This window comes from Oryctolagus cuniculus, chromosome 13 (genome assembly GCF_964237555.1).
Source record: "Oryctolagus cuniculus chromosome 13, mOryCun1.1, whole genome shotgun sequence".
NCBI lineage: Eukaryota > Metazoa > Chordata > Mammalia > Lagomorpha > Leporidae > Oryctolagus > Oryctolagus cuniculus.
Window position 1 is genome coordinate 53,854,375 of NC_091444.1, and position 27,881 is coordinate 53,882,255.

The 27,881-nt window shown below is 47.5% G+C and overlaps 2 long non-coding RNA genes across 2 annotated transcripts; both read right to left on the bottom strand.

Moving 5' to 3' along the window:
• Positions 1 to 208: 208 nt before the first annotated feature.
• LOC127483462 (uncharacterized) lies at positions 209 to 27,629 on the bottom strand. Its single transcript, XR_007909709.2, has 4 exons — positions 27,138 to 27,629; positions 6,982 to 7,336; positions 1,488 to 1,560; positions 209 to 515 (listed from the first exon to the last, which is right to left on the bottom strand). It is a non-coding gene; the product is annotated as an uncharacterized lncRNA (long non-coding RNA).
• Positions 16,644 to 20,641, bottom strand: LOC127483463 (uncharacterized). The gene is made up of 3 exons (XR_011381516.1): positions 20,454 to 20,641; positions 17,132 to 17,320; positions 16,644 to 16,874 (listed from the first exon to the last, which is right to left on the bottom strand). It is a non-coding gene; the product is annotated as an uncharacterized lncRNA (long non-coding RNA).
• Positions 27,630 to 27,881: the final 252 nt, after the last annotated feature.

The following is a 27,881-nucleotide window of genomic DNA, read 5'->3' on the forward strand; positions in this document are numbered from 1 at the left end:
TGACACCACAATGTGTCCTACAATATAAAATTCTCTTTCTTTTTTTAATAATATTATTGTGGTTCTTGCAAAAGTTGATTAAAGTGTTGTATTAAGTAGTGATGATAGAACTAGAAGATGTGGATGATCAACCAAGGGAACACAGAGGCAGAACCTATGCAGGTTTAGAGGTTGGATTGTCTTGACACAGCTGTGGCAGGTAGAATTCTTTTTTTTTTTTTAGATTTTTAATTTATTTTCATTTTCTTCGAAAGGCAGGGAGAGAGGGAGAGAGGGAGAGAGGGAGAGAGGGAGAGAGGGAGAGAGAGAGAGAGAGAGAGAGAGAGAGAGAGATGTCTTTCATTTGCTGGTTCATTCCCCAAAAGTCTGCGATGACTGGGGCTGGGCCAGACTGAAGCCAGGAGCCAGGAGCCAGGAGGCAGGAGCCAGGAGCTTCTTCCAGGTCTCCCACGTGGGTGCAGAGGCCCAAACACTTGGGAGATCCACTGCTGCTTTCCCAGGCCATCAGCAGAGAGCTGGATCAGAAAAGAAGCACCCAGGACTAGAATTAGTGCCCGTATGGCATACTGATACTGCAGACCACAGCTTTAACCCTCTGAGCCACAGCACGGGCCTCCAATATAAAATTCTGACACCAAGTACCCAGAGTTAGCCCAGATCTTGTGGGATAAGAACTCAGTCCAACAAGTCTACCAGCACTTCTGACATCAGTCACAAATAGAGTCTCCCAGTGCTATGGTCTAAATGCTTGTGTTTCCCAAAATTTACAGGTTGAAGCCTAATCCTGACTGCAATAATATTAGCAGGTGGGACTTTGGTGACTAAATTATGTGGGTGTAGCCCTCAAGAGTGGGATTAGAGACTTGATAACAGACCAAGGGAGCTCACTGGCCTCTCAGCAACAAGAGGACACATAGAAGGTGCCCTCTATGAGAGATGGGCCCCCATCAGACAGCAGATCTACTGGTGCCTCAACTGTTTAATTGTCAGCTTCCAGCATGATGAGAAATAAAACTGCACTGTCTATACATTACCCAGTCTATGGTATTTTGTTATAGCAGCTTCAATAGATTAAGACCAAGCTACCTCTACTGCACAGCCAACCACAAATTCAAGACGGTCTCAGTTTTGATAATTCACTGTAATGGCCCACAGAACTTGGGAACATGCTATACTTACTCTTACAGTTTATTATTATGGATGCAAATGAACAGCCAGAGGTGGAGGCACTTAGGACAGGTCTGGAAGGATCCTGAAAGCAGGCGCCTCTGCCTTGATGGAGTGGGAGTGTGTGTAGGGGGGTGGACGGGGGGCAATGTACCTCTCTCCCAGCATTCACCAGCCCGGGAGCCTCCCTACTTCCACTGTTTAGGGTTTGTTTTTGTTTTTATGTAGGCATCATTGACTGAATCACTGGTCATTGACTGAGCTTAATCCACAGCCCTGCTCCCCTCCCTGGAGGTGGCTGGGGCTGGAAATTCCAATACCTCACTCGGTTGGTTCCTCTACAATCCTCTTCTAAGTCATCATTGACTTCAACTCAGATCTGGTCCAGAGAGGCTGATCATGAAAAACAAAAGACTCACCAATCACCTAGGAAATTCTAAGAGCTTTGGGAGCTCAGCACCAAGAACTGGGGACAAAGACAAAATATACATATATATGCATTTTTAAAAAATATTTACTTATTTGAAAGGCAAAGTTACAGAAAGGCAGAGGAGAGAGAGAGAGAGAGGTCTTCCATCCAGTGGTTCATTCCCCAAGTGGCCACAATGGCCAGAGCTGGGCTGATCTGAAGCCAGGAACCAGGAGCCTCTTCCAGGTCTCCCACATGGGTGCAAGGGCCTTCTAGTGCTTTTCCAGGCCATAGCAGAGAGCTAGGTTGGAAGGGGAGCAGCCGGGACTCAACCAGCACCCATATGGGATGCCGGCACTGCAGGCAGTGACTTTACCTGCTATGCCACAGCTCCGGCCCGGATCTACATTTTTTTAAAATGATCCCACAGATGGACACAAATGCAACAGAGAACTAAGGAAGAGAGCAGTTTGGAGGCAGAGAACTGAATGCCCCACCTGCTAATTTGGGAGGCCATCCAAGGGAAGGGGCCCATAGACTCCATACCACTGTCAGGGGACCAGGTTCCCTGTGGCTCTAGTGTCCTGGGCAACCCTTTAACCCCTCCACAAATGCGGCTAAGAACTGTGATACTTCAAGATTATTCTGGGATATAACGAGACTCTGTCAGTCTCCACACCCTGCCTTGCTCATAGCAAGCACTCAGTAAATTACCAGCTAGTATTATTGGGTGACGATGGTTGGAACTGAGGAAAATCTGGGGGAATAGTGAGAAGCTGTGTGCAGCTGAAGCACTGGATATGTAAGTGGCCCCAACGACCTCGTGATCTGTGAGACGTCTACTTGCCCAGGCAGCCACGCACAGACCACCAGACAACTGGCTCCCAGACAGTGGCTTAACGCCACGTGAGGTGACCTGTCTCCCTTCATGCCAAGGGATTTGCAGGGCTCTCCTCCCTGTACCAGCTTCCTTGAGGCCTGGAAACGTTGCCTTGTTCAGCTGGCATGGGATCCAAACCTGACAATGACCCTAATTAGAAAGAGCTAATCTTTGAAACAACACCCATAAAATAAACCGAAAAAGTTTTTACCTTTTTTTTTTTTTTTTTTTTTTGACAGGCAGAGTGGACAGTGAGAGAGAGAGACAGAGAGAAAGGTCTTCCTTTTGCAGTTGGTTCACCCTCCAATGGCTGCCGCGGCCAGCGTGCTGCAGCCAGCGCATCGCGCTGATCAGAAGGCAGGAGCCAGGTGCTTCTCCTGGTCTCCCATGCGGGTGCAGGGCCCAAGCACCTGGGCCATCCTCCACTGTACTCCTGGGCCACAGCAGAGAGCTGGTCTGGAAGAGGAGCAACCGGGACAGAATCTGGCGCCCCGACCGGGACTAGAACCTGGTGTGCTGGCGCCGCAAGGCGGAGGATTAGCCTATTGAGCCACAGCACCAGCCCCAAAAAAGTTTTTAAAACAAAACTAAATACTTTGCATCCAATCAAAACAGGAGGGGGAGGCCCAAGTGGTTGTGAATCAGTTCTCTAGTTTTAGATGCTCGTTCTAGGTCTGTACACCCCTACACAGGGACCGGAGAGGCCAGCACCTCGGGGACCCCAGATGCCCTGCAGGCGAGCAGTGAGGAGATCCAAGAGTGGGAGGTGGCCTGCTCCCGGGGTGGCTCATTGATCAATGAGGGCTATAGGGTGATCTTGAGAGTGTGACCATGTAAGACCCCTGAGCTGAGTCAAAGGTGAGCCCAGTGGGGCCAATGCACTTGGTGCTGAATGAGTGCTCACCCGGTTGCACCTGTCACATCTACTGCCCACCAGCAAAAACACGCATGAGGGGTGGCTGAAGATTTCAGGCCAACTGTGCCCATTCGCCATCCTCAGGTGGCCTCTTTCTTCCATGCCAAGAAATGCCCAGTGCCTGGCACTGGGGCCTGGGGCAGGAGCAGGTCTGTCACCTGCTCACACTTCCATCATCACGGGTCCTGCTCTGCCTGCCCAGGGCTGGCCGGGGCAGGGACACTCTTCCTTGGGCTTCGCTTGTCAATGCTCTCCACCCCCAGGGCCGGGACTTGGGTGAACACAGCCACAGCCCAGCCTGCTGCTGCCTCTCAGTCTGGGCCTGACCAGAGCCAGTTCCAGGCCCCCTGGGTTTGTAGCTCATTTCCTGATGTCACTGCTCTGTTAAAGGAGAAGACAGCTTTGGAAACGCTCGTGGTGTGGGGCCTCGCTGTGCTGTTTGCGGTCTTCTTGGCCTGCAGCCTGCCTGGAGACTCATACAAGGGCTCTCAACCAGAGAAAATGAGATGCTCTCTCACGCGTACAGCTGTGGAGATGGCCTCATTCTAGCCTCCCTTCTGGGGCTTTGCAGGACGCCAAGGCACAGCTCACAGTCTCCTCTTTGGGGGTTTGGCATAATGGAAGCCAAGGATACACCACACACTGGCTGGGGGGCTCCATCCAGGCGGTGTCAACGCCAGGGGTCACCCTGGGGGGCCCAGGGTCTACACTGGCTATGCCCCGATGCATGAACCCTGGAAGTAACAGGGAAGTGGCTCGGAGAACTCACGTGTGTCATTGAGAAGCCAGGTGCAAAACCTGAAGTTGGGAAAGGTTAGCGTGATCCCACAGCAGTCATCAACACGCAGGCTGGCATTGTGCTGCGCGCTAAGGCGAGCGAGGAGGTGTACACAGGCTGCGTCGAGGCCGCGCACACTCTCAGAACGCTCTAATTATGAACCGTGAGAGGGGCCCATTCCTAGGCCCCGCCCCCGAGAGTCAGATTCTTCACAGCCACTTCCGATGCTTATGCAGGAGGTGGTTGGCGACTCAGCATTTGGGAGTCCCTGTTCTAGAGGGAGCACAGAGGACGACCCAGCACCGCTAGGGTCCTGGGGAGGGAAGCTTGGGAAGACTGTTTGGCACTAATTTCTGAGCTAGTGAGGTTTTTTTTTTAAAGACTTTTTTAAAAAAAATTTATTTGAAGGCAGCGTTACAGAGAGAAAGATCTTCCATCTGCTGGTTCACTCTAGAAATGGCCGTGGCTGGGCTGATACAACCCAGGAGCCAGGAGCTTCTTCCTGGTCTCCCACGTGGGTGCAGGGGCCCAAAGACTTGGATCATCCTCTGCTGCTTTCCCAGGCGCATTAGCAGGGAGATGGATCAGAACCAGTGCCTGTTTGGTATGCTAGCACCCCAGGCAGAGGCTTAACCTGCTATATCACAGAGCTGGCCCTGAGCTTGTGCTCATCTTAAGGATGAGGTAGAGTGAGGAGAGTCAAAGTGGGTGTTCAAGGCAAAGCAGCACAGGGAAAAAGAAAACTCTCATGGCCAAGGCCCCCTTCACAGGCCTGGGACCTGGGCATTCACCAGGACCCTGTGCTCAGGGTTTAATGCATTGCAGTCATCCTTTTGAAATTCTTAATTTTGTCTTTGAATTTCTGTTGTGATTTTTCTTAGCCATTTATTTATTTGAAAGGCAGAGTTACAGATGGGGGGAGATCGTCGAGAGATCTTCCATCCACTGATTCACTCCCCAAATGACCACAACAGACAGGGCTGGACTAGGCTGAAGCCAGGGGACAGAAACTCCATCCAGGTCTCCCACTTGGGTGGCAGGGGCACTCGCATTTGGAACATCTTTCACTTCTTTCTCTGATGCATTAGCAGGAAGCTGGATCAGAAGCAGAGCAGTCAGGACTCAAGCCAGCACTCTGGTGTGGGATGCCAATGTTAAGTGGTGGCTTAACTTGCTGTGCCACAGCGCCAGCCCTCCAAAACTGTGTTTTGAACAAGGGCCCTGGAATTTCATTTTTCACTCGGCCCTGCAATTTTGGAACCCAGCCCCATACAGGGAGCGACAGGAAGTCCAGGTGTTGCTGAACTTGAGGAGGGAGGTGGGAGAGGTAGAGATGGCTAGAGAAATTCAACAACAAAGGTTCCCAAATGTCACATCAAGGAGCTTGAGTTTTGTCCTGGAAAGGAAAGGACATAAGAGGGAATGAAGTAGCTAGGTTTGCATTCCCCAAAGATTATGCTGGGAGCATTTTGCACAGGGAGACAGAGGACTGGCTTGACATCTCTGAGGACCAGGCCTGGACACCAGTGGGCAACCGCAGAGGAGAGCTGGGGAAACCCTTGGTGAGGCTGGGAATTGGAAACGGAGTTGAAGAAGAGTGAGAAGTCTAGGATGACTCCCAGCTTTCTGCCTGGAGCACTTGAGTTGCTTGTTGCATCATGGACTGAAAAACCTTGCTGGGTTTCTCTGCTTTGTGTTTCCTTATCTGCAATGGTGTTTATTCTAAGAATATGGCAACATTGTTCACCTTTGTCAATGAGAATCTTTTCCCAGTATAAAAGTCACTCTGGGCCGGCGCCGCGGCTCAATAGGCTAATCCTCCACCTGCGGTGCTGGCACCCCGGGTTCTAGTCCCGGTTGGGGCACCGGATTTTGTCCCGGTTACTCCTCTTCCAGTCCAGCTCTCTGTTGTGGCCCAGGAGTGCAGTGGAGGTTGGCCCAGGTCCTTGGGCCCTGCACCCCCATAGGAGACCAGGAGAAGCACCTGGCTCCTGCCTTCGGAGCAGTGCAGCGCGCCGGCTGCAGCAGCCATGGGGTGGGGGGAGTGGTGAACCAATGGAAGGAAGACCTTTCTCTCTGTCTCTCTCTCTCACTGTCCACTCTGCCTGTCCAAAAAAAAAAAAAGTCACTCTGGACCTTAGAAAAAAATGATGGAGACAATGTAGTCTGGTTCCAAATTCATTTGCCCATTATAGCACTCTTCAAAAAGTTCATGGGAAATGTGCTAAGAAAATACTATGCTTGGATTTGAACTTTTTTTTTTTTTTTTCACAAAAAATAAACTCATCTTTTCATGCTGCTTTTCTAGGAACTTTCTGATGTGCTCTTGCATGTCCAGGATGAGAGCCCATCTGTTGCTGGGCTGTACAATCAGGAGGAGCCCGAGAGGCACCTGTAAAATTACCATCCAGGGGCTGGCGTTGTGCAGCGGCAGGTTAAGCTGCCACCTGCAGTGCTGGCATCCCACATGAGCACTGGTTTGAGTCCCATCTGCTTTACTTTACCTGCTAATGCACCTGGGAACGCAGCGGAAGATGACCCAAGTGCTTGGGCCTCTGCCACTCCTATAGGAGACATAGATAAAGCTCCTGGCCTTGGCTTGGCCCAGCCCTGGCTATTGTGGCCATTTGGGGGAATGAACCAGGGAATAAAAGACTCTCTCTCTCACTCTTTCTCCCTTCCTCTCTCTGCCTTTCAAATAAATCATAAATAAATATTTTAAATAAAATAGTTTACCATCCAGAGTTCTTCAACAAGAACTACATTTGCTTTCTTTCCCTATCCTGCATCTCAATATATATTTTTCTTTTGCTGGAAAAGCCAGCACTGACCTTGGAAACAGCATTCATGTTGGTAAACACAACGTTCTGGTTATTTTACCAGACACAGAAACCAGTGCTTTGGATGTGACCTCAAGACACCCTTGCTCCCAAAATGACCTCCCACTGGTCTCAGCACAGATGGGCAAGCGTCCAGTGGATCTGAGGCTCAGGGAAGAGAAGGAGTCGAAAACAAACGCGGCGACTGAAGCCCCTTTGATCTAGAATCCGGCTGAGGACCCGTGAGGCCAGACCTGGGAGATTCCAGGCCTGCCTTAGATTCAGCTGCTTGCACTTGAGAACAGTTTTCCCTCAGGCATCTCAGGTCTTGGGCTTTGAATAACTTGATATTGCAAATAAAATCACCCTGAAATATGAATGAAAAGAAAAGAAATTAGATTTTTACTGAAAATAGATAGCAGAAGCCTGAGAAACAAGGACTTCCTTTGAGTGAGTTTATTTACCTGCAAGATCAACTGAACTAACAGAAAGCCCACATCACCCAGCTCTCACAGAAGGCATTAGGAAAATACAAGGGCACTTCCAAAAGTTCATGGAAAAATGGAATTGAAGGATTATGTGCATTTTCTATGACACTTAAATATCCCTTCTCTGACTCCTAATAAATAATACTTACTCAACAGATATTTTGAAAACATTCTTCCTTATAAAAGTCATACATGTTGATGATAGAAATTTTGAAAATATGGAAGTCCAATAAACTACCACACCCACTAATAATATTGTTAACATTCCTAGATATTTCCTCTCAGCCTATTTCTCTGCATATGTTTATCTGTTCTTGTCCAAGAAGCTCTAGAGCATTGAAAAGGCAGAGGCTATGGGTTAAACTACAATGCTCATTTGAAAGCCAGATTCATTTAACAGCATATTTTAAAATCATTTTCTTCTGAAGAAATAAACAGAGAAGATTTTAAAAGCACAGAAGACAGCAAAAGCCACTTGGATTCAAACCAAATAGAACTGTGATTAATATTTTAGTATGTGCCTTCCAGTATTTTTTCCATGTGTATATGTGCATTTCTTATTTATTAAACATAGCAAACAGTATATCCTTTTTGCTGTTTGCATTTTTCACTTAGTGATACAAAAATGAACATTTACCATAAGAGTAAATGTTCTTCTTCAACATGATTTTTAATGACTGCATAGATGTTATTACTCCATATAGATGCATACTAATTTACCCAAGCAATCTCCTCGTGGAATTTGTAGCTTGTTTTTAATTTTCATATTATAAACAATGTCATGATTAACATACGTAAGGGTAATATCTGATTAGTTTCTTACAAGAAAGTCCCAAAGTTATATTAAAGATATTTACATACACACACATATGTAATTTTTTGATAGATAATACTACTTTGGCTCCAAGCATTTAACAACAGCAGTTAAGACAACACTTGGGACATCTGCATCCCGTTTCTGACTGCCTGGTTTCACTTCTGGTTCCACTTCTGATTCCAGGTTCCTGTTAGCATGTACCCTGGGAGGCAGCAGATGATGGCTCAAGTACTTGGGTCCCTGACAACACTCATAGGGGAGATCCAGATTAAGTTCCAGGCTCTTGGCTTTGGCTGGCAGCCCTGGCTATTGAAAACATTCGGGGAATGAACCAGCAGATGGAAGATTCTCTCTCTCTCTCTCTCTCTCTCTCTCTCTGCCTTTCACATAAAAAGTACTAATTTACACTTTCAGTAGTTCAGGCTTTTGGAAATGTGATTTAGTGGTACATATAATTATCTCTGTGCTGTCATTTGAGACAATTAAGGTAGAAACCAGTGCCATGCTGAGGCTTCCAGGCAAGTCAATGGGAAGAGTTTCTTCATGCAGATCAGGGCTGTTTTGCTGCCTGGATTTCACAAATGTGCTCATTCAGTTCTCCCAACAGCTCTACAAGCAGTTAGTTTTTAAATCCGCATTTCCAGATAAGAAAAGTGAGACTCCGAAATCTCAAACCCCTTCTATTTCCATTCATTATCTTGGGCTGTCTCCATGACCACAGACTGAACCTGATAACCCAGCTGCAATGTGGCTGCAGAATCCTAATTTGCAACCCAGTATCACCAACACCAGACAGAGCAAAAACTTGCAGAAACATTCAGCTCATCAGCGATCTAAACATCCTCTCTTTTGATAACTGCAACCAAAAAAGATCTTTCCTCTGGATTTGCTTTTTAGCTAAAAATAACTCTGGGCTTCTCCCCTCTCTTCCTGAAGGCTGGACTGGAAGGAAGGGGCTGAGGCTGAGAACAGCAGCTTCCTCCGAGGATTGAGCAAGGTGCAAGAGCATGTCTTCCAGGTCTGGATTGGCAGGCCTCACACTTTGACTCAGAAGCAGGGAATTTGCTTTGGTTTCCTGACTGGGTTGCCTTGTTTATCAGCCACAGGGCAAGAAACATGCCACAGCAATGAAATAAAGTTGACATGTCATCGTGGGGGAAAGGGAGTTATTCAACAGGCTGAGTCACTGCTGTGCTGCAGGTACAGAATGAAACACCCTATAGAAATTCAGAGCAGACTGCCAGACTGCGGGGTGGAGGAACGAAGAGACAGGTCTGCAGATGACCTAACATACCCTTAGGATTTTGAAATTCCTGGATTGTAAAAAAGGAGAATGAAAAGGGCTGATGCAAGTTCATTCTTCCTTTGTAACAAAAATCAATCTCAAGGTGGCCTAGAAGGGAGGCATTTAGTTAACAACATAGTGACAATTACTTATCCAGGAAGCTTATCTATATATAGTTTCAAAAGCAGGTACATCTGGAAGAGTCTGAGGTCTGCATTTTTCTGCTTTCTTCTCCATCATTTGTCATGATTGACATGTGCCACTTGTTCTTTGAAAAGACCAGGTCCAACTGTAAGCTTGATAGCCCGCTGGGCACTGGGCGAATGTCATGCTGGGCGAATGTCATGACAGGGGAAGACAACACAAAGAGAGCAAAGTGTCGCTCCCCGTCTTCGCGGAGGAACGACACAGGACCCTGCGCTGTTCTTTTGTCTGCTCGGCCCTCCCCGGGTTTGCTGCTGGTTCTTCCCGGGTTGGCTACCGTCCCTTCCACCTCCGTGGAAGGGCAGCTCCCCCTAGCCACTTTCCCCACTTCCGTGGGGGAGCGGCACACCGCCGGCCGGCTCTCTCGGGGGCTGCACAGGTGTTCCTTCAGATAGATATTCCTGGTGCATGTTGTCTCTCTCCTCCTTTATAGTCCTCTTCCACCAATCCCAACTCTGCTACCCACACGCCGAGTACGCTGCTCTCCTCCAATCAGGAGCAGGTCCTGCTGCTTATTGGTTGAACTGGAGGCAGCTGTGTAGAAGCTGTTTCTCCCTTCTCAGCACCATATTGTGGGAGAGCAGATGCATAGAATAAGTCTTAATTCCAGTAACTTAGTCTAGTCCGAGTTGCTCCCAGTTGCTCCCCACAGCAAAGAGAACCTGCTTATTCTGTCAACACAGCAGCAAGGCCCTGCAAGGTGCGGCTCTGCCACGTCCTGGCTGGCTGACTTTGCTAGCCAGTTAATCCCTCCGTGCCTCAGTTTCCTCTCCTGTAAAGCAAGAGGAATCATGGGTACTTCATCAAGCAAAATAAAGGAGGGACCATTTGGCCTGCTGGCCCATGACAAGGGTCCAGAGGTGTCAGCTCCATAATCCTGCTTGCTCACTTCCACCACTGCTTCACCTGCTGCCTTCCAAGGCTCAGGTGCCCTACTTCATGCTGTAATGGGAGGAGATTTCAGAGATGCATCCGCAGACACTGCTTTCGTTCCGATTTCTATTAATTATACCAGCTAGTACTGCTACTGGTAGTAATAATAGTAGCAGCAAGAGCAGACCGTTATAACCCTTATTTAGTGCTTGGCCTTTTATATCAATTTAATCCTTATAGTAAGTTACTGACATAGGTAATATTATTCTCTTCATTTAGTACATGAAATAAGTGAAGGTTAACGGGGTTATATAACTGGCTCAAGGTCCCCACAGTGAGATGTCAAGCTGGAATTCACCCAGTTAAGCTGTTCCCAGGACTGTGAACTTAACCACTGTTTGTTCCAAGTCAATTTTTCTGCCTATGAGTACCTTAGTATTTGATCAGTGGCTGTAAAGACATTAGGGTTTGGGGTTCTTGTCCCACATTCCTTCTGGGGGTGAACTCCTCTTCCCCTGCTCCACAGATTTGTGCGGGGGCTGTTGATTAGAGGGCCCTTCTCCAGAGCCATTCACTTCCCCTGCAAAGGAGGCTGGTTCAGGCAGAGGATGCTCAGAGCCCAGGCCTCGGGCAGATAGCCTCACCGCGTGAGAAAGCACTCTTCTACTGGGGCTGCCAGGAGCCGGGTTGTCCATTGTGTGGACAGGGCCTCTGTGCAGTGCAGAGGAATGAGTTCTACAGAGAAAATCAGAAAATTATAAGTAAAGTGTGAGTGGAGAATGAGATATGGCCACTTAGAATCCATACTTCTGAGGCCAGCACTGTAGACTAGCAGATTAAGCTGCCACCTGTGGTGCCAGCATCCCATATTGAGTCCCACTGCTCCACTTCCAATTCAGCTCCCTGCTAATGCACTTTGGAAAGCAGTAGAAGATGGCCCAAGTGTTTGGGCCCCTGCACCCACGTGGAAGATCCGGATGAAGCTCCTGGCTCCTGGCTTCAGTCTGGCCCTGGCCACTGCAGCCATTTAGGAGGTGAACCAGTGGATGGAAGCTCCCTGCCTGCCTCTGCCTCTCTCCACCTGTAACTCCACCTTTCAGATAAATAAATCTTTAACAACAACAACAACAAAAAGAATCCACACTTCCGACTTCCAATCCAGAGGCCCTGATTCTGCTAACAGTTACTCCTTCTGCTCTATTTGTAATCCACCCAGTCCTTCAGCTGTGTAAGCCAAGTCTATGCTTCCCTAAGTGATTTTGATTGTGTTTTTCTCCATTGCAGTTAAAGAAGACTAACCAACAGAACAAAGGGGTGTAAGAGTTAGGCATACAAATGTGACCCACGTTACCTCACAGTGAATAAAGCAGTCTTAAAGGAGACAAGACCGAAAAATCAGGTCAGTAGGAAATCCTGGAAGATCCGAACCATGCTTTAAAAAAGCATTAAGTCCAAATCTCTCATTTCACAGATGTGGAAAGTGGTTTGCTGCTACATGAAGTAACTGCCTTGGTGTTAGGCAACTGGCTGGGGATGAGCGTGGGATCTGACTGCATCCAAGTAGCCTCAAATCTTCTCCAATGTTCTTCCCACCACCCATTCTACCTACTCTGGTAGGAAGGGAGCTAGTCAGATGAATATATAGATGGATCAATGCATAGACAGTAGGTAGGTAAATGGACAAATTGCTGGATGCATAGAGACTGATTGATATATGGACAAAGACAGAAATTTAAGGGCTGGAATCATAGCACAGCAGGTTAAGCGATGGCTCAAGTACTTGGGTCCCTGATGACACTCATAGGGGAGATCCAGATTAAGTTCCAAAGGCTCTTGGCTTTGGCCTGGTCCAGCCCTGGCTGTTGAAAACATTGGGGAATGAACCAATGGATGGAAGATTTCTCCTCTCTCTCTCTGCCTTTCACATAAAAAGTACTAATTTACACCTTCTGTAGTTCAAGCTTTTGGAAACGGGATTTAGTGGTATGCTAGTACCAGATGCTTGGTTGGTGCTTTTAAGGTAAATGAACAAATTAATAGCACAGTTCCCATACAAGTGCATATCATATCATTTCTTATATAAATGTTCTCCCTCACCGCCAGTCAATATAGAAGCTGAGTTAGACTGAAAATTACACATGCCAAGAGGGAGGGGGCAGCAAGGAACATCCATGATTTCATCCCGGCTTAAAGGGTTTCATCCTCATAAACTCTGAAAATGCCTGTTCTTACAAACCTCCTATAATCTCTATTCCACTGCTGTTTTCTCTTGATGTCCTTTCTACCAACACATTCACATTTCTGTCACTTAGAAATGTCTTCTGCTTTGAAAGAACATATGCACACGGGGGAAAACATTCTATCCCTACTTCACACAAAGCATAAGAATCAAATCTGGTTAGTTAGAGTTCAGATTTAAATGTCAAAAGAAAACCTTCCAAATTTTTGGACCATCAAGTGCAGTTCTTTTAAGAAATTCAAAAAAAATTAAAAGAAAAGTGTATGAATTAATTAAAAATTAACACTTCTGCTCCTGGTAAGAACCCTCTCTCTAGCTCCAATGTGGTTAAGAAGTTAAATGCATGTGGGTGTGTGTCACACTTGCATACCACCACCCCAGAGGCATGCTACTTGGTCAGGTTGCTGATGGCTACGATGGCAATAATTCAGGTGCCATACACTCAGCAGGAGCTTCTCATTCCCATGAGAGCTCTAGATGGGTGATTTACAATAGGGGGACTCTTTTGTTCCCTAAGGAAATAGAATCGAACACACAGAACCAAACAGATGTGCCATGACTACCTTGAGGAATGGATTATTTCTGATTCTTTCTTATATCTCTTCCAATCTTAAAGTCTTTAGACAGGGCCATTGGTACAGGAAGGACAGAGGAGAGTATCATCTTTACTCGGGAAAGCTATTGCAGCGACCGTTTTCAGATGGCTCCCTTTTGTTCATTAACCTCTGGTTGTCCCTTCCAGCTTCTGTTGGTTATCACCTTCACATCCCAAACAACAAAAGCAACAGACAAAAGAATCCCAATAAAGTGACATCTGCTTTGTGTTTTTTAGTCTGCAAACCACTTCCAAATATAATTTCTCATCTGAATCTCACAACCACCAATGAACACCAGGCAATCCTCATCTGATGTTATAGATGAAGGACCTGTTGGATGGTCAGAGACGTTGTGTGACTTGTGCAAGGCCACACATGTGGGGGTTGTTAGGCAGCAAAGTCAGGACTTGGAATCTAAGGTCAAGAAAACTCAATGGAAAAAGAAATGAAGAAGGCAACTTTCTCACCAGAAATGTACTTTGTGTCCTGCTTGGCTTTTTAAATAGGGCTGCTTCTGCCACTTCATGCAGTCAAGAACATGAGAAAGTCCAGGGGAAGTATCCCCTCTCTTGGGCATGTGTTGGGGTCCCACCCTGCATGAACACATACCTCTTGCTTCTGTGTTGGATCTGACCTCTCTCCCTCTTAGACTTTTTGGATTGGGACTTCGGCTCCCAATATCTGCCCAAGATATTTCTCCAGGTGGAAACAGTTTTATCCTAAGTATTAACAACAGAACTGTACTAGAAGCCACCCTCTCCTGAAGCCTACTTATTAAGGACTTTGCATGCATTATCTCATTTGGTCTCACCACCACTCTATGAGGTAAGTCCTATTCTTGTCCCTAAATGAGAAATGAAGAAAGTGAGGGACAAAGAGATGACTCATTTGCCCAAGGTCACACTGCTAGCAAGTGGCAGACCGAAGACCACGCTAACAGACAGCAGGCCCTTACACTTACCACTACCCTCAATTACCTCCCATTAGGCTGTCCATCTCACCTTCCCCATGCCCCCTCCACTCTGGCTTTTGCCCTCTCAGCTTTGATGAGCTCAGAGCTGCAGATAATGACACTCCCTCTGCTGGCCTCTCCCCCAAAATTGTCAGGAGAGACGAAGCAAGTCTCCAGAAAGCGGATGATGCTGTAGATGCTATGGTATTGTCAGATCTTGCCTTCAGAACTGGAGCCTCACTCCTCCAGCAGCCAGGAGGGTCAGCTACTGAGTGTTCACAGCTGAGATCTGCTACAGCAATTGCACTTGTCTGATGGGAGCCAGCTGACCAAGGTTACGCCCCCTTCCCGGGAGCAGTCCCAATCCAGTGATTGGCCCGTGCAGGATGCAAAACCCCTGTCTTCTATCCTCAGCTGGGACCAACTCGAAAAGTCTGTCCTCACTCTAAAGTTTCCTATGGGATTGATGGACTGAGGCCTCCATCACAGCTGCCTCACTGTTGAGCCCTTCCCTGTCCCCAGTTCTGCGTCCTCCATTCTGTGACAGGTGCCTGTCCTAGACAGGCAGTGCCTGTAAACACCCAGCATGCACACTGCACCCTCACACTCATTTCCAGGAATCCAACCTCATGCCAAAGTTACTCAGATATCTCTGGCATGGCCCCATCCTCCTGACTGACAGAGTGAGGCCTCACACAGAATGTGGGCTCAAACCGATCCAGGTACTTCAACTTTCCTGCCTGCGAGGGCTTTGGCACTGCCACGTGCATATTGATTCCGCCCCCCTTCCCCCACTGTTTCAGTTCACTAGAATTTTCTGGTATTCCTTACTGTATTACGGTATTCACTTTCAGTCAACAACAAGCCTGTGTTTCTGGTCAGGCCTTCCCTTGCCCATCGTGCTATCCTAGTGGTACCTATGGGAGGTCCTACCTGGGGCCGGAGTCCTCCTAATCATGTTCCTTCCAGGGCCCACGCAAGCATGTCAGGCACTAGGCGTACAGGAAAGGGAGAAACCACAATAAACGAACACGGGCAGGAGCAGAAGTAGCATCCAGTCTTAACAGCTCTCGCTTTACAAGTCGAGTCCGGAGGCCTGGGCTCCGTGTCCTATTTTTCCTTATAGCTCAGGCCCTCGTTTCTCCCATGTTAAGATGCCAAATGCCTCTGACAGGCCTCTTTATCTCCTACTTCTGTGACTTTAATCTGTCATACACACGGCTGCCAGATTTAACTTCCTAAACGAGGCTCTCCTCATACCCCCCGCCTGTTTACAAACTTCCATGCTCCCCCCGTGCCTCCCAAATGAAGCACATGTGTCTCTCGCTTGCATCCCAGACCCAAACTCTATCCAGCATGGCTGGGATCAAAGGGGCTTCTACCCCATGGCTCTGGGCACTGCCAGTGTTTTCTGGCTTCGGTGGTCTGCTCACTCTCTTCCTTGCAAACATGTCAACCGGGCAGCTTTCCTTGATGCACACACATAGCTACACACAGCTGGAACTGCACTTTTCCAATCACTTTGCCCAAATCCCTCTTCAATGCCAGTCATCCTCCAACTGGATTTCTCTTCCTTCCTAGATCATGAGCGGCTTGGAAGAAGCTGCACCACCGACCTCAGCACCGCCAGAGTATCAGGCCCACAGTGGGCTCGCCAGAGAGATTTGCTAAAGTGATTTATCATCTTCCAGTTGGACCATACATTTAGTTTCTTCCCTTTCTCCCTGCCCCCCTGCCAGTCTTTATATTCCTAAAATAAATACATAATGATGTTAGGGGCAAGTGATGTGGCAAAGTGGGTTAAGGCCCCAGTCTGCAGCGCCAGCATCCCATATGGGTGCCGGTTCGAGTCCTAGCTGCTCCATTTCTGATCCCGCTCTCTGCTTTGGCCTGGGAAATCAGTGGAAGATGGTCCAAGTCCTACCCATGTGGGAGATCTGGAGGAAGCTTCTGGCTCCTGGCTTCAGTTCAGCTCAGCTCCGGCCATTGCAGCCATCTGGGGAGTGACCCAGTGGATGGAAGCTCTCTCTCTAGCCTCTGCCTCTCTGTAACTCTGCCTTACAAATAAATAAATAAATCTTTTTAAAAAAAAAAAGTATAGTGATATTATAGGAAATGGTTATTTAATCATAATAAACATAAGCAACGCACCCCAAAACATGCCTTGCAAAGAGAGGACTTAAAACCTAAGGTAGACCTTATACAATTATAAGTAGCCAATTTATAATAATTTTTAAAAATATTTATTTATTTATTTGAAAGTCAAAGTTACAGACAGAGAGGGAGAGACAGAGAGGGAAAGGGATCTTCCATTTGCTGGTTCACTCCCCAGATGGCTGCTGGGCCAGCCTGAAGGCAGGAGCCAGCAGCTTCTTTCAGGTCTTCCACGAAGGTGCAGGGGCCCAAGCACTTGGGCCATCTTCCACTGCTTTCCCAGGCCACAGCAGAGAGCTGGATTAGAAGTGAAGCAGCCAACATATAAACCAGTGCCAACATAGAATGCCAGCATGATAGCTTTATGATGGCTTTATCTGCTATGCCACAAGGCCAGCCCCTATAATAATTTTTTAAAAGCAATTTCATGTAGATCTACTTTGAGGTCACTGCCTCAACCTATAGGAAGACAAACTAAGTATTGAAATGATGACATTCAAACGGTAAACTAACTGTCACTTATTTATGTATGTTTTTATTTTTATTTTATTCACCTGAAAGGCAGAGAGAGCAACAGAGATCCTCCATCCATTGGTTCACTCCCTAGATGCCTGCAACCAGCTGGGGCTGGATCAGGCTGAAGCCAGGAGCCTGGAACTCCATGTGGATTTCCCATGTAGGTGGCAGGAACCCAACCGCCTGAGGCACACCTGCTGGCTCTCAGAGTGCCTGTTAACAGGAAGCTGGAACCAGAAGCAGAGCCAGCACTTAACCCCAGGCTAACCCAGGGTAAGGAAGGGCCTTCTAAAAATACAGCATAAGCTAGCTTCGGAATCAACTACAAGCCATACTGAACATAGAAACAGAAAAAAATCAGAGATCAGGCTTTCTGGATTACCTGACACCCTTTCGCAAGCAACTGGTAAACTGGCCACTCCTCCAGGCTGGGGGTGAGATGGGGCTGGGGTTGAGGGTGCTGGGGCCCGGGGCTGGGCTCTGCAGAGTCTGACCCTGCTTGCCAGGCGGCTCAGGTTGCGGGCCTGCCCTCCGCCCCAGGGCCGCGAGCCCCAGCTCTCAGACGGCGATATCATTACACCACTGCACAGGCTACCAAAATAACCACTGATATTCAGACACGCTTTCCCCTTCTTTCTTGGATCCTTGTTCCCCTGATAAATGTCAGGAGGCTTCTGGCAGAAAGCAAAGCTGGTTCAGCCGCAGAGATAATGAAAAAAGGGTGAGACTCAAAGAAATTGTTAATGAACACAGCAGGGCACTGAGCTGCACTGGGGCCCAGTGCTCTTCCTCTGGGCTTTTGCACCTCTGATCTCTGTCACTAGACTTTTCTCCAGAGAGGCAGCCCTGTTTCAGGGTAGCTGTCAATTTTCAGCATTGGCCCTCGTGGGGAGAAAAGGAGGGCCCTTCCTTTACTTTTATAACAATCAATGTCCACACAGCACAGGCCCGGTCAGGGCATCCAGGCCGGGTAAAATAGGGAAAAATGCTCTAGAAGAGATTCACAGAAAGCCAGGGAGAAAGCATGGAGGATGACATTTGGAAGGAGGAGTTGCACACCACAAAAGAAATTATGCGGGGAGGTGCTGTGGTGTAGTAGGCAGAGCTGCTGCCTGCCGTGCCGGCATCCCATATGGGCACTGGTTCGAGTCCTGGCTGCTCCACTTCTGACCCAACTCTCTGTTTAAGGCGTGGGAAAGCAGTGCAGGATGACCCGAGTCCTTGGGCCCCTGCACCTACACGTGAGACCCAGAAGAAGCTCCTGACTCCTGGCTTCGTATCAACGCAGCTTCGGCTGTTGCAGCCAGCTGCAGAGTGAACCAGTGGATGGAAGACCTCTCTCCTCTCTGCTTCTCTTTCTCTCTCTGTGTAATTCTGACTTCCAAATAAATAAATAAATCTTAAAAAAATTGATATATATATAATATATACTTTAATATAATTACACTTTTTTAATCCTTAGAGTGTAGCTATCAATGGAACAGATTATGTGAACATTTTGATATTTAAGGATATAATTGGTGATTTTACTAAAAAAGAGAATTATTAATAGATACATGGTAATTATTCAATTTATGTGTGTTTATTCTTATTGCTCATACACGTATTGATAGCAGAACCAAATCTCACAGGCTCGCAAATGATTAGACCCCTTTCTCCTCAATAGTTCTATAATTTTCAGTTATATTCCTCCGCAGTCATACTCAGCTTTACACATATTTTTTATTCTTTTCTTTTTTAAAAGATTTATTTATTTGAAAGACAGAGTTACAGAGAAGAAGAGGCAGAGAGAGAGAGAAAGGTCATCCATCTGCTGGTTCACTCCCCAGATGGCCACAACAGCCAGAGCTATGCCGCTGAGAAGCCTGGAGCCAGGAGCTTCTTCCGGGTCTTCCACACAGGCCCAAGGGCCCAGGGACTTGGATTATCTTCCACTGCTTTACCAGGCCATAACAGAGGGCTGGATTGGAAGTGGAGCAGCTGGGTCTTGAGCCGCCGCCCATACGGGATACCGGCACTGCAGGTGGTGGCTTTGCCAGCTACACCACAGCGCCAGCCCCTACACGTATTTTCTATTATTTTTTTTTATCATGAAGGAATATGAGGATACTCCAGGAATTTAATTAAAAATAGAATTAAAAAGATAATTCATTTTGCTACAAAGTTTTTAAAATTAATGCACGTGAGGGGTCTTAAAATGTTCACAAAAATGCAAAATTATGAAATTCCTGTGTGGATTTCAAAATTTTTTGCACCAAAATAAACTTATTTTTTTAATTTTGTTTTCCCAGCAGCCTTCTGAAGTGCATTTATTTTTGTTAAACTGGAAGGAGGGGGCATATTTTATCTAACAGTCTGTTTGCTTCATGAATAACTTCTTCATGTCTACACTTAGCCGAATCTGAGCTCCGGATGACAAGAATCGCAATGTCCCTGGCCACTCTGGTTGCGGGTGGTGAGTGTTCTAACTTTTACTGAGAGCTCACACCGGGAGTCAAGGTCCCCAGGGCTTTCCTGCATTCCATTCAGCCAGAGTGCTTTGAGGTAGCTTCTGTTACCAAGGTTTTGTGAGGAGGCTGGGTTGCAGGCAGGCTCACTCACTGGTTCCCAGTCACAGAACCAGGGGAGTGGCTCCTAGCTGCCTCACACTCTCCTTGGCATGGGCTGACAAGCCTCATTTTTCTCTCTTCCCTGATTACTTCTTAGAGACCGTTTGTTGAATGCTTGTATGATGTCATCTGTTATGTATCTTTTTAAAAATATCTGGACCAATATATCTATTATGGATTTCAAGCTCATTACATAATGTAGCATTCTATATGCATGTGCAAATAGGCACTTCCTAAATTATATTTTTGTACAATTATATTTGTAAAGCTTTCAAAACAATTTAAATGCTTTATACATGTACTTGCATTCGTAACTGAGTTAATAAACTATTATAGCCATCCAATGAGTTATTGTGCAGGAAGTGAAAATTATGATTATGAGTGGAAAATACTGATGACAGATACAATGTTACATTTCAACAGTACCATATGAAATGACACATAATACATGTGAAAAATTAGCACACACATGAAGACGCTCACAGAAAGAAAAAAGAGAAGTGGAAGTTATTAAGAGTTGCATTTAGCTCAATGGGTATTAACGTAGGATGTGATGTTTTTCCTTTTTTCTATTTTTAAAAAGGTTTGGGATTACGCTCACTTCCTAGAAAAAAAAAATCATGCTTATTTAGGATGCATTTGTTTCGGAAAACGGTACTGATGAATTTTGACCCAAGTTCTCATCTCTGGCCTCGCCCTCCCTGTGACGCACACACCCTCCTCCTGCCTCGCTGGCTCAGATGAAAGGTACCTGGCTGGGCTGGCCCTGCACGGAGGCAGCTTGCTCTGGGTTCGACGTGTTTTACAGATCAAGCATTTTCGGCTTTTGTCTTGTAAATGAGGAGCGGAGCTGAAAAGAGCTGAAGGTCTGGAGGCTCTCCTAGGAACTCCGAGGAGAGAAAAGCTCCACCCCTTTCTGAAGGAAAGGCTGTCCATCACGTGGTCTCCAGGGACCTGGGGCCGCACCGCTCGGGCAGTGAGTTTGAGATGAAAGCAGCGTCTAATCAAACACCTCCTTGTTGCAGTGACCGGGGCCTGTGGGCACGGCCGAGCGCCCCAACCTATGAGAGAACTCTGGCATCTCACAGGAATCTGCCAGGCTGGAAGCCAGCCTGAGGCCTGCAAGCACAGCTGTGAATATGCTAGGAAGAATCTCTCCCTCTTTCTTCTCCCCCCTCCCTCCCTCTCTCTCCCTCTCCCTCTCTCTCCCTCTCCCTCTCTCTCCCTCTCCCTCCCTCTGTCTCTCTCGTCCTCTCCCTTCCTCTCTCTCCCTCACTCCCTCCCTCTGTCTCTCTCTTCCTCTCCCTCCCTCTCTCTCCCTCTCCCTCCCTCTGTCTCTCTCTTCCTCTCCCTTCCTCTCTCTCTCCCTCACTCCTTCCCTCTCCCTTCCTCTCTCTTTCTCCCTCTCCCTCCCTTCCTCCCTCCCTCTCTCTCTCTCCCTCCCTCTCTCTCTCTCTCTCTCAACAATCTTAAAACATTTCATTGTTTATTCTTTATTTTCATGCTATTTGAAAGACAGAGAGAGATCTTGTATTTGGCTGGTTTTCCCCCCACATGCCTACACTACCAGGGCTGGGCCAGGTTAAAATCAGGAGCCTGGAACTCCATCCAGGTCTCCCATGTGGTTGACAGAGATGCAGACACTTGAACCAGCATCTGCTGCCTCCTAGTGTGCTCATTAGCAGAAAGCTGGATCAGAAATGGAGGAGCCGGGACTCAAACCAGGCCCTCTGATACGGAATGTGGGCCTCCTATGAGACAACTTGATTGCTGCATCAAACACTTAGCGCAAAACTTCCCTTAAAAAGACTGACTTGGTAGAGTGGATCCCGCCACCCTCATGGGAGACTGGGAAGGAGTTTCCTGGCTCCTGCCTTTGGCTTGACTCATCTCTGGTTGTTGTAAGCCTTGTGGAGTGATAGATAGTGGATAGAAGATATCTCTGTTTCTCTCCATTGCTCTGCCTTTCAAATGGGTCAAAATAAATAAATTGGTAAAAAGAAAAACTGACCAAGTAGCGTTGTTGTTCCTCTGCTTCACCTGTGCCTCTCTTGGGTGTTAATATGTGGCCAGTAATAAGAACTGGGAAGGCATACTCAGTAGAAGACCTATAACCTGCTCTCCTTCCTTCCCTCCATTCCGAAGCCCCACTGTGTGCCAGATGCAGTGCTAAGCATGGAAGATACAAAGTCAAATCAGACACACCCTTGACCCTCAAAAACTTCAAGACCTACCCCTGCCACTGAAAGGGGAGCCCCAGCACAGCAGTGACAGCACTGCACCGCCGGGGCTGCTGGAAATGCCAATTCTCAGGCCCCATCCAGGCCGCCTGACTCAGAACCCAGATTTTACCAGGTGCCACCCAGTGACCCGAAGCTACTGGCATGATTATCTGACTTCCAAGAACAACTGTAGCTTATTTTCCAAACACCACCTGGAAGTGAATGTGACAGGGTCACAGGGTCAGTCACAAGGACACAGACCACCTGTGGGAGTGGAAAGTCCTTTTGCCCTGCCTGGCCCATCTGGGAGGCTTGGTGGAGGGGACAGCAGGGACAGGGAGTGGAGGAAACAGGGAGTGGATGTTAACATCTGCAGAGGGGCAACCGGAGGAGATAGAAGGGGGTTCAGCATGTCCACGAGACAGTGGGTATTCCAGGCCCACCGAGAAAACCCGTGTCTGAGGCGTTGCCCTTGCTCTCAGCCTCACAGCACCCGACCTCTCCTGGACTTCGCCTCTGGAGCTTGCAGGCCGTATGCTCAGACATTCAGTAGAGGGAGCCCTCTGAGGGCGCTGGAACCTGCCAGGGGCCCAGGGAAGGGGCACTGCTGACTTCCACCCTCCCACTACTCAGCGCTGCAGAAAGAAGTGTTCTTAGTAACTGTGGAAGATTTTTTTTAAAGAATGGAGTTTCATTTTTGCTGGTGTCAGCTTTGGCTTTACCTTGATAAATTAAAATTGAAACAATGCACAGATTTCAGAAAGGATGCTTCAGGCACACAGAGGATTCCAAAGTTAGGCTGTTTACCTCTTAGGGGGTCATCCCAGACCTCATTGACACCAAGAAGTGGCAGGTGTTTCCAAATCAGGAATTGGGGGCTAACATGCACAGTCTAGACACAGTCTTGAACATAACCCCTCATCCTGCAGGTGTATGGGAGAGTACCTGTACTCCTGCCTTTCTTTCGAAACTCCGCCTTGCTCCTGCATTGGCTACAAACCAATTCTTGGCATTGGAAGTTATCAAGAGAGAGAGAGAGAGGCATAGATAGAGCTGTGTAAGTTCTCCTTCCAAAGGAAATCACATACACTACAATATAAAGACTTTATATTTTTGGCGTGCACAGAAAGAGGTCAAGTATATTGATTCCAGATGGGAATAAGAACAGTGAGTCTTTGAAGAAACCAATATCTTGTCTCCTAAGAGCGGTACTCTCCCATTGAGAATCAGTCAAAAGAGCCAAATCCAAAACAGAAATTTTAGGAAAACTTTACAAACTGGCATTGAAGAGAAAACGTTTGAGTCAGGGAGAGAAGATCTCTGGCGAATTGTGTCGATGTAAAACTGTAGTACACCTCTTACCACTATAAACATTGCTCTCTGGGGCCGGTGCTGTGGAGCAGCAGGCTAGACCGCTGCCTGTGATGCCCTCATCCCATATAGTCATCCGTTAGAGTCCCCACTTCCAATCCAGCTCCCTGCTATTGCACCTGGGAAAGCAGCAGAAAATGGCCTACGTGTTTGGGTCTCTGTAAAAAAAAAAAAAAAAAAAAAAAAAAAGTTGCTCTCTAAGGAATACATCTGTTAGCCAGTCTACACTAGGTTCCTGACCCCAGCCAGGGGTGGAGAATGCCTGGCCATGGGCTGTGCAAAATCATTTGGTCTGACCCTGCCAAGGCTACCGCAGGCTGGACTTGAAATTCAATAAATCTATAGCAGGCTAATTATTTTTAAAAAATATTTATTTATATGAAAGAGTTACAGCAAGAGAGGGAGAGACAGATCTTCCATCCACTGGTTCACTCCCCAAATGGCTGCAACAGCCAAGGCTGGACAGACCAAAACCAGTTGCTAGGAGCTTCCTCTGGGTCTCCCACATGGGTGCAGGGGCCCCAGCACTCGGGCCATGCTCCAGTGCTTTTCCAGGCAATTAGCAGGGAGCTAGATGGGTAAGAGAGCAGCTAGGACTCAAACTGGCCCCCTTATGGGATTCTGGCCTCATAAGTAGTGGCTTAATCTGCTGAGCCACAATGCCAGCCCTTAAGCTAATTATTAAGTTGATAATATTGTATGGCCTGCAAATGATGTCATAAACAGCCAAATGGCAGAAAAAAAAAGTGCTCCATCCCTGTCCCAGATGATGGTTAAGTTAAAACCCAAGAAGACTCATACGGCTCATCTTGAAGGCAGAAAATATATTACTTGCTAAAAATTTTTGCCTCTTAAATTAATTCCTTTTACACCACAAAACGTCTTTTCCAGAATGTACTGGAAAATGTCTGATCATTCTGTATGCCAGGGAGTATAAGTTTGGGGCTCTATTCAAAGTTCTGGGAGACTGAGGGAAAAAGCCAAACCTTCTTACTAAAGAGACGAGAAAGCCTTTTAAAGAGTGGGCGACACATTGTTCTTCACGTCTGAGTGAAGACGCTTGTCCTGTACTCATGGAAAGTCCATTTCGATGAGGATTAAGCTCTGGGCAAAATAACTAAGGAAAAATAACTTATTTATGTCAATATACTTTGCAGGACTCACCAAGTGGAAACATGTCACATGAGCTAACACACTCCAGCAGAAGTCAGTCACCAGAATCCTCGGCCATGGATATCTGATGGTGAATGTTTCTGTATTGATTTACAAACATGCATGGACCACAAGGTCAGCCATATTGCTTTGGACACAACCAGCCAGACCTTCCCATTGTCCTTATAGTGAAACTCCCTAATTTGGTTTAGAAGAACGTGTAGAATCTAGGTCTGCTACTTTTCCAAGCTTCTCACCATTTTCCTGTACTCAATCGCATACATTCCCCAACTTCTAGAGTGCAGTGCTGTCTCTGGCTTGCAGCAGTCCCCTGCTGCTTCCACTAATGATCTCGAGAACTTGCTCACTCTTCTTACCCACCCAGGCCCAAACCACACATTTCTTCCCCCTCGACCACCCAACTGGACTAGATGCTGTTTTATATATGCCCCCGTCACATTGTATGCCTCTTGTCCTGCCTTCACCCACTGAACTGGGCTGGGGCTGTCCCCCTTAGCAGAACCTATGGTGGGTGGTTTCCTTAGACAGGGTTATGCACTTAGCAGGCATAGGCATGGCCCCATGTCTCACAGACGTCGACCAGGGCAGGCACTTTGGGAATGACCTGGGAGGTGTCAAGGACCAACAGGACAGCATTTGCTTTCAGGATCTTGCTATATCTTAAGAGAATGAGAAACACACCCTTTAGAAGATGAAGAGTGGGGCCAACGCTGTGGTGTAACAAGTTAAACTTCTGTCTGCAATGCCGGCATCCCATATGGGTGCTGGTTCAAAACCCGGCTGCTCCACTTCTGATCCAGCTCCCTGCTAATGCACCTGGGAAAGCAGCAGAAGATGGCCCAAATGCTTGGACCCCTGTACCCACATAGGAGACTTGGAAGAAGCTCTTGGCTTCAGATCAGCCCTACTACAGCCAAACCAGCAGATGGAAGATCTCTGTCTGTCTGTCTCTCCTCCTCCTCTTTGTAACTCTGCCTATCAAATAAATAAATAAATGAAATTGAAAAGCAAGTTTCGCAACACACAGTGGTCCGGGGCTGGGAGAGAGGGGCGTGAGGGAAGCTGTGTGGAGAAGCTGATACTTGAAGCAGTTGAGAGCACAGGCAGAACCATGGGAAGAGTCGTTGGGTACGCAGAGGCCTGGGTGGCCAGACAGGCGAGAGGCAGCGCTGGAGGCACAAAAACTTGAAACTCATGCCCCAAATAGACGACTTTAGATTTTGCAGGGTTCATAAGCCATTGTGCATTGATTTGTTTTTTTCCCAGTGAGAAACTGAGTCTAAATATTTTACAGACCTTTTCATTTAAGGTAACTCTGAGGGCACGTGAATATTGCAAAAATAGTGTAGGCTTCCTGCCTCTCACACCAGTGTATTTTCAGAGCGTTTATTTGATATCTTAGGTATCCCTCATGCTCTCCTAGAATAATTTTTAAATATGTACCAGGAGTCCATGACACAGCAGCTGACCGCGTGGCCTCTGAGCCAGGGTGTGTGTGTCGGGGCGTGAGGGGCTGGGGGTGGGGGGGTGGGTACGACAGACTGGCTTGGAAGGGAGACCCAGAGCGACAGGGTGAGTGAGTTGTGTTTCCAAACATGGGCACTGCCTCACTTCTGACACAACTCTGCAGGGTTGGAAGGACGCTTTACCCTACCGGTGATATCTTAAGCCAGGATTCCCTTTCACCACAGGCAGGCAGAGCATAAAAATATCTCAGTGGCCCCTTGTTCCCAAAATGGGGGAGGCAGCCCACAGCCGTGGGAAATACCATCTAGTTAAATAAAAACAAGTGGAGGGGGAGGGGTAAGCCTGACAGAGCTTCATTCCCCAGCGTATTTTGGAGGAAAACAGTGCCAGGTCCCTTTGGGAGCAGGGAGGTGTGGACGCGTCTCATCCCCGTGGGGTGGAGGCGGGGACCTGTGGAGCGGAGGTGGCCTTCTCCGGTTCCACCAGCTGGCCTCCGAGGCCTGGCCCAGGACCCTCTCCTGCCATCTCCCCACCCCCACTCCCACCCCCGGCCGCCTGTTTCCTGCCACAGCCACTCAGGCACCTTGTCCACTCCCCGGCCAGCCTGATTTTCAAGCGACCCAAAAATAACAACATTTGATACCAGGGCTCCCAAGGCTTTGGCTGGGGTCATGTTTCCAAATTCTTGACTCGAGTATTGTAAATGAGAACCACTTTTTTTTTCCAGTCAGGCTATTCCCCCTCCCTTTTTTTTCCCTCTCTCTCTTGAGATGTTGGGAGAACCCCAACCAAGGACTCAGTGCTTAATGGGTCACAGGGTATAAATAGTAGTGTTGAGACCGTAACACAAGGCTCTTTGTACTATCATGCCACTGAACCTAGGAGGAAAAAAAAAACGGGCTCCCAAACAGACCAGTTAACGCAGCAGCATGGAGCTCGGCAGGGGAGCCCAGCGCCGCTGAGCACAAGCTACAGCCTATATTTGCTTACTCCAGCATTCCACGACCTATATCTATTTGTGGCTTTGCCCTGTACAAGGATACCCTATCTATTCAACATGTGCTCAGAAACAATTCATCCCACATATGGCTGGGTGTTGCTGGTAGCTCGAAGACCCACATTCAGCAAATAAAGGCAATATTGAAGGGTGAATCCAGAACTCTGGGTTCACACCCCCGCCCCCCGCCCCCCCCCCCACTTACCTGTCAAAGGCAGCAAGCTCTTCTCATCCTAATGTGGGCCTCAACATGCCTGCTCACTCCAAGTTGCTCTCAGTGCCATGTGGTGCTGCTTTGAAAAATAAGAGACCAAATTTGTGGGCTTCCTTGCTTGGAGGCACGCTTTAAATATGAGCTATTATCCTAATTAAACTACATTTTCATCATGGGGTCAGTTCCTTGATGAAGTTAAATGGGATGATCCAAAGTATCTATTAATTTGCTGGTAGTCATTGTATTTGGAAACCCTGAGGAATCCTGAAAATTGATTAATTATGACAGGCCTGACGGTGTATTTCTGGGTGATGATGGTAAGCCTTGGGTGGTATTATTAGGGACGCCGGTTTTTATATGACAGTGAAATTCATAGACTCTAACAGAAGTACTATTATCCACTAGGAGGGAGCAGGCCGAAGGGCATGTGACTTAGCAGCTGACAAGTGCAATCATTCTCAGAATTTTGTGGCCCAGAATTTGTGTCGGCCACTCTGAACTGGGATTTTAGAAACAGAAAGCTCAGGTTACAAGCCTACTGGGCAGAAACTCGAACTCCTGGTGCTGGCACCATACCCCAGACACCAGGGCCAAGGCTAAGGTGCTGGCCATTCAGTGTCCTACATTTAAAGTGTGAGCTTGAAAGAAAAAACAAATTTGCCAGAAGGATCCTCTTACCTTTTGCAAACTACAAAATAAAATCTCCATTGGCAAAGAAACTCTTTCCTTTGTAGG